Below are 5396 nucleotides of genomic sequence, written 5' to 3'. Positions count from 1 at the left end.
TCGTTTTATGTTGTGGTGAAGTCAGCATTTTAAAATTGTAGAAACTAAGGTAATGTTTTCAATATTTGTAGAAGTAAAACTATTAAATTTTTTAAAAAATAAAGATAAAATTTAAAAATTTAAAAAAATTTATAACATTTGAAAACTTATGGAAGGTTGGTGGCCTCTACTAGCCCCCTTCCCTCCACCTCTAGTTTTATGTTATGATCATCTTAAATTCAAATAATTTAGATTTTGAATCATTTTTTAGTTTAAATTATTAACTTTTAAAATCAAATCAAATTAAATTCAAGCGCAAAATTTATATCTAAGTCATATATTATTCATAGTAATAAACTTATTCTTTTTTATATATAAAAAAAATAAAATCAAATTACATCGATTCGTACTAATAAACTCTTAAAGCATCAACTAATAAGCAAGTCAAGATATCATCTAGTATTTGCTCAAGAAAGCAATCTCAAATTAAGACCGTCATGGTACGTAGTCACCAATCAACACACTGATTGGCTTCACGATGCATGTGAATAAATAAACAATCCCAATCTCATAGAAGCAACTCCTTGATACTTCTTGTAAGGTTACCACTTGGATCACAAGGTAAAACCTGACTATTGATTTTCTAGATAGCCAACAAACAATCTGATTCAGCACACAGCTTTTTATATCCATTGTTTCAGCATAGTAATAATTCTTGATAAATAATCCAAAATTTAGCTACAAGTGAGAAAGAAATGACAAATTTAAACATAAAACCTATAACCCAATGACCTACAGCATCACGAACCAATTTACTTGCTGCAACAATTCCCGGTTAGCCCTTAGCACTCATATCAACATTTAATTTGAAGAAGTTTTGACCCGGTTTATGCTAACGAACTGCAACCTCATACTTTGGTCTAACCTCTGGGCTAAGATTATCCCAAGCATGCTTAGTTTTGTACCATATCCAGTTCCAACCATTAGAAGACCAAGTGAAAGTTGCACAAAAAAGTTGTTTATTTCTCCAATATCATAGATGCTAGACTGTGTAAACATAGATAACTCCCCAAAAGACATAATAAATCAGCAATGGACTATAAATATTTTCAAGAATCCATTTAGTTAAGTTGCTAGTAAAAAAACCACCAATAATTAAATATGGTTGAATCATTAGCCATGTTCTCTTCGAGGGTCCACAATCTTTAACAGCATGCAGTATATTCTCCACCATGCCATTACATTCTTTGAAAAAAGCCATTCAACAGTTGGTAATGCATTATGTAGTACCCTCCAAATAAAAAATGTTATCTTTCTAAAATTTTTAATTCATCAAATCTTAATCTAGTAGTCCTCATGAAATGTCGAAGGGTCAATGTTTTTTTTTAAAGTTAAGGGGTCAAGTTAAAACCTCATAAGTTGCTCTCACCAGGAATAAACCATTACTGGTTAGCCTCCAACAAGCCACATCACCATCTTTGCTTAGTATATCAATTTGCGTTACCACAACTTGCAGCACTACCTGAAACGGAAGAGATTGGAGTGAAAAATCCATGTCCCAAGTTCCCACTTCATTACAAAAGCTTGCAATTGGAAAATTAGCTTTCATATCAGTTATATCTCTTGTTGCTAATTTAAATATAGGAGTCGAGTCGAGCCACCTAGTCACCCAGAAGTTAATATGGTATGGTCATTGTTGATATTGATGCGAAACCCTTTTCCACAATATCCCTGCTCTTTAATATGCTTCTCCAAGTATGTGAGTTTGTAGATTTGACGCAAACAGTCATAAAATCATGTTGCCTTGAATGCTTCTTTAATAATTCAATCCACAATAAATCTTTGTCTTGTCACACGGTCCAACCTAATTTGACAAAAAGTAACAAGCTCACATTCCTAGTGTCACGAAGCTGTAAGCCATCATGAACTCTTGGCTGACAGATCTTCTCACATCTAAGTGCATGGACCCTAATAGCTGCCCCCTAAATGTCCCCACACACCACACAAAATCTCTATTAAATCAACTTATTCCAAAATCATATTTCCATAAACTTGCATCATACCTTCAATTTTGATTTTTGATATTATAATATTACATTTTTGAAAAAACTACATAAGGAAAACAAATGCATTAAAAATCATGTACTAATTTAAAATTATTTTACGTAAAAATACAATTTGCTTTCAAAGAAAATATTAATAAATTTTTATTAATAGATATTTGATTGTCAGTTCTGTTACACTGATTATTATTAGTGATTCACTATAATTATTGTCACAGCTTAGCAACTCCAAAAGTTTGAAATAGAGTTAGTTAATTTCTTAAACATTAGAATTTATTGAGAGATAAAAAAAATTATATAAGTTTATGAATATGAATAATACTCTTTAGCTAATTTTGAAGAATTGAGATTTATCACACAAAATTTAAATGAGATTTAAACGATTTTTTTTTTTTTCTGAATGACATGAGAAGTTCTCAAATCTAGTAACTCGTTGCATTTAAGTCAATATCATTGACAACTACCAAATATTTATTTAAGTGCCAAAATTAACTTTATTGAATTGTTATAAACTATTTTTAGTTTATGAATTAATTTTTATTTTTATAGGTATTATTATCTATCTTAATAATTAATTTTAGTATCTTTAAGAGCGAAAAGGAAGAACTTTTATTTATGATGTATACTTTAAGAAATTGAATTTAATTATATTAAAAGAAGGAAAGTGTTTTCTAACTCATAATTAAGAAGGCTAATATCTAAAATTATAAAAAAATATACAAAGTTAATGGAAAGAGATCGTAAAAAACTATTTTAAAGTTATTAAATATTAGTTAATGAAAATTTTGTGTTATATTAATTATTTAAATTAAATTAATATTTTTAGAAAATAAAATTATATTCAATTTCAAATTGAAATCTCTATTAATGTTTTTATCAAAACCGATTTTTAAATGTAGTGATCTTTGTAGAATTCGACTAAACTTTTATGTCTCAATTAAGTGAATGAAATTTGTTACACCCTTTAGGTTAACTATACATGATGCTATTATCTTATATAACAAGCAGTTAATGCATTCTCTTGTAAGAATTAAAGTAAATGGAGTGTAACACTAGCATACCATCTTCACTTGGTCTTGAGAGTCGAGTCTATTTTAATACTTTGTGGTAAGAAGAGTATATAGAGATCAAATATTTTACTCATACAAATCAAATTGCTTGGCAGTTAAAATCCTAATGCAGTATGCATTCATTCCCCTCGGCCACGGAAGCTAGTACATATAGGAAAATCACAAATACAGTTGCCAAGCGGTAGCTTCTTCTCATCTTGGAACAGTTTTCTACCAAAATTTTTGACATCAGATTTTATTAAGTTTCCCTAACTTATCCCAACTGGTCTCAATGAGAATCTAAGTTTAAAGCAACTTATGTTTCATGAGAATCAACGAGTTTCCAACAATCTCAAGAATTCGCCAAAACTATCAAGTATTCAAGTTTTGAGATTGTACGACATTAGACAGCAATAAAACCATGCAATTGGAGAATATTTAAAGCCTTCATAAGTAGTCGATGTAGAACAGTTTATCACATGAGATGCTCTTGGAACCCAATTGGAAATCAGGCTACAACAACAGCACCATTCGAATCTCCGTTCTTTTCTAACAATCATCAGGCCATCTTCAAGCAAAAAACACATAGAGAATGGATCTAAACTTTTAAAATAATTTCAAATTTCATATCTTTAAAAAATAGCTCCAAGTTCAAAAGAGACCAAATATAAACACCAATATGTCAGCAGCATTCAATAGATAACATACTCCTCATAGTGGAAATTGTCCCTTCCAATGTTTAATCAGTACCAATAATGACCAAGGGTTCCAAAGCTCAGGGGATGAGAAGCATTGTCATATCGGTAACTGATAAAGGAGCATGGCATTACAACATGAGACACCATGCAGTCAAACAGGAAACACATCATAATCACAAGAAACTCAGCTTTATATCTAAATCAATATACATACAAACACTACATGCATCACAAGAACAAAATAACAACAAAATTATGAAATGAATTGAACAATCAGCGCACAGCAAAGCCTCAGATTTGCAGACGAACATCAAGGCTAACAAGGCCATTCAGTCCCGAAAGATGGTATTTTGTTATGGATATCCTCATAGGCCACTGCTTCTTAAAAGCTTTAAGATAAACTTTATTCAAAATGTATGTCTATGGCTTGGCCCATGAAATAAAGGCGGCAATGCTGCTCCACAAGGCCATGGAATATGCGACCAACTATCGATGGAGGAACTCCACAGTGGGAGGACCTTCAACATCCATGAAAATTTGTTTGTGACGTTTAATTTGGAATTTACAGACATCAAAGATATATATATATATATATATATATATATTTGGCCCAATAAAGATAGGGATAGAACAGAACCCGTACTGAGAAACAAACCAAAACACAAGAACCAAATCTAGAGTTTTGGTAGAAAACAGATAAAGTGCACAGATTTAAGTCTTTTCACTGCATTTACTCAATATATTTAACACCAGAATTTGACAACAATTACATACTAAATTTGCATGAGTAAGACTTAATATGATCAATTAAAGCAAATTCAAGAAACATTTTCTGAGGTCTGTCTCAGAGGTAGTGACAATTATCAGATATCATCATTATTTGATCTGATAATACGTGCATTAAAATGCATCATAGACAGACTAACATCCTTCAAGTTAAATACAGAGTGGATCATTAGCATATCAAATCATATTTTCAACACTTGTAAACAGAAATTCTATAAATCAATTTTATTTTTGTGCATCAGAGAGATTCCCATCATAGACAACTCATCATCCTCCGATGGGTGCTGATGTCCCTGTCTATTTTATCATCACTTGCACATATTCTAAGAGAATAAATCAGATTTTAATGGACATTCCAGCAAGTAGAGAAAATGGTGCATACCTAGAAAAATTTAGCCACCTCACTGATATAAGCTTTACTCACAGAAAATCATTGCAATTATAGAGTGTAAAGCCACCAGTGGGGACAAAGATCTATCGCAACATTCAAAAGTTCCCATTTTCATAACTATAAATCAACATACGTTTAAGCTTTATCAGGAAAATTTCACATAAAAGCAAGACAATAATATAAAAGAAGAGATGAAACATTAAATTCGAGAGATTCCCAATAAAGACCAAGTCATCAAACACCCAAAGAACGGAATGCAGATATTCAATCATCACTTGCCCATAAAATCAACAACCTTTCAAATATTCAATCCAATAGCTTAAAAAGCCTAAAAAAACTCAAATTTATGCTAATCAAACATGAAACATTCAAGCAAATAAACATATTCAAAAACAAATCCTACTGTAGCATCAATCAGTTACAAGAATAG

At 30.9% G+C, this 5396-nt stretch overlaps 3 non-coding genes across 3 annotated transcripts; all 3 read right to left on the bottom strand.

Moving 5' to 3' along the window:
- Positions 1-4075: 4075 nt before the first annotated feature.
- Positions 4076-4164, bottom strand: LOC149527083 (small nucleolar RNA SNORD96 family). The gene has a single exon (XR_016351349.1). It is a non-coding gene; the product is annotated as a small nucleolar RNA SNORD96 family (small nucleolar RNA).
- Positions 4165-4629: 465 nt separating this feature from the next.
- LOC149527082 (small nucleolar RNA snoR122) lies at positions 4630-4708 on the bottom strand. Its single transcript, XR_016351371.1, has one exon. It is a non-coding gene; the product is annotated as a small nucleolar RNA snoR122 (small nucleolar RNA).
- A 99-nt stretch (positions 4709-4807) lies between these two features.
- On the bottom strand, positions 4808-4894 carry LOC149527081 (small nucleolar RNA R44/J54/Z268 family). Its single transcript, XR_016351361.1, has one exon. It is a non-coding gene; the product is annotated as a small nucleolar RNA R44/J54/Z268 family (small nucleolar RNA).
- Between the last annotated feature and the right edge of the window lie 502 nt (positions 4895-5396).

Source organism: Theobroma umbraticum, unplaced genomic scaffold (assembly GCF_002168275.2).
Source record: "Theobroma umbraticum cultivar Fairchild unplaced genomic scaffold, ASM216827v3 scaffold_50.0, whole genome shotgun sequence".
Lineage (NCBI taxonomy): Eukaryota > Viridiplantae > Streptophyta > Magnoliopsida > Malvales > Malvaceae > Theobroma > Theobroma umbraticum.
Note: the sequence above shows the minus strand (reverse complement) of the source record. Positions and strands in the feature narration are given on the sequence as shown.